Genomic DNA, 2,033 nt, shown 5'->3' on the forward strand with positions numbered 1-2,033 from the left:
TATTAATGATACCTCTTTATTATCATAACCTATATATATTATATTATATATAGAGTGTTCAGTAAGTAAGGAAACGGGTTTCTATTGTTCTTATTGTTAGAACAACTGGCCTGTTTCATTAATTATTAAATACTGTATATATATGAATACAATTGTGAGAACTGTTTATAAATGTATATTGTATATGTGAAAGTTTGTTTTCATTTATGTTACACTTTCAAAACAAATGATGACTTTAATCTTATAATATGAAAATAGCGGGCTGTACATAGTTTGATATATCGAGATAGTTATGTCACTAGTACGCGCTATAAATTTGCAAATGTAAAAAAAACTGGCTGTATTATGCTAACATTTTCAGAAAGATATGTCGCATGTACGAGTTTTAACATTTGCTATGGAAAAGTCATTTTTTCAATGTATCTTAAATAAATTGATACATTCACAGTTATTTTACTATTATTTTATAAGGCTAATGAATTGTGATAATTTTAGAGGTATCTTTAATATAAGAACAGAATTTTTTTTTTTTTAATTCACATAGTCAAATAATTTTTATAAAAATTACATTACTACACACTTTTTTTTTATCTAAACGCTAAATTTCTCGTATATTATAATTTATGTATTCAATATTTTTGTGAGTGAAAATCCAAATAAGTTATGAAAAGAGTCTAAAGTGAAGTGAAATTAATTTCAAAAATCCAGTACATTTAGTTGGATAGGCGCATATAGAGGCTATGGTAATTTACAAAAAATGTAGGATATATCTGTGTTCTTATATAAAAATATTTTTAGTGTGAAAAAATAATAATAACACCGTGTAAAGTATTAATTGTAGTTTATAAATTCCAAAAAAATGAGAAACCTGTTTAGATATTAATTTAAAAACATTCAAAATCACTATTATAAATCTTTGAATAAGAATGTGCATAAAGTTCTCTATTCGCGTTGAACCTAGTTTTATGACGAATTAGAACTCTTATTTAGTATAGATAATAAGTGTAGTTAGATAAAGTATCAATTACGACTTTGTTAACAGATATTCTTAAAGTATGATAGTAAGATATATTGTGGTCATTTTTTAAATACACCAACTGGCTATACAGAAAACACATAAAAAATCAAATAGCTATTTGNAAGTATCAATTATGACTTTGTTAACAGATATTATTAAAGAATGATAGTAAGGTATATTGTGGTAATTTTTTAAATACACCAACTAGCTATACAGAAAACATAAAAAAACAAAAAGCTACTTGTAGTTGAATTTTCCGTGTATTATATATGTTATAATAATTGCATAATAAAAATTATGAAAAAAATTCGAATAAAGTTATGTTAAATATTCAAATGCCATTTACTATAAAAATAATTTTTATGATAATAGTTCATAATTTTGGCCTAGTTTATATGATTAAATTTCAAATTTTAAATGTCAGATACTAGATTTATTGTGTATTATAATAATGAATAGATTCTATTTTCGGGAACTGAATTAAAATTTCCCTAAAATTAATGTGGGATATATTTTTTTGGGGGGTTGCGGTAAATTAAATTAGGAATTAATACATATCTAACACTACTAAATACTATTTTACGTTAAGTTTTAATCTGTGAAATACAATTTTAATAACTCAATAATAATTGTAATTATAATAGTTCTATTATTTTTAATTACCAATTTTAATGGAAATAAAAAGAAAACAAAGTGTATTTATTTCAATATATGTATTATTAACATTAATGTAAAATAAAAATAATTTTACTAATTACATATAAGGTATAAGGTTAAGTTTAGAGAACTCGCATGTAGTTCCTACTCTAGGTATTTATTACCAAACTAGTTGACCCGAGATGAGATTTTTTCTGATACTATTATCGTTATTGATGTAAAAAAAATGCTAGTTAATCACAATAATTTTCATATTAATAAATAAAGATCAATTCATTTTTTACCGTTTTATCTTTTCAAGGTACTTTCGTACTCATACCCCGAAAGAAAAAATTATTTTAAACAATAAGTAGTAACT

Source organism: Daktulosphaira vitifoliae, unplaced genomic scaffold (genome assembly GCF_025091365.1).
Source record: "Daktulosphaira vitifoliae isolate Bord-2020 unplaced genomic scaffold, ASM2509136v1 Scaffold_1, whole genome shotgun sequence".
NCBI lineage: Eukaryota > Metazoa > Arthropoda > Insecta > Hemiptera > Phylloxeridae > Daktulosphaira > Daktulosphaira vitifoliae.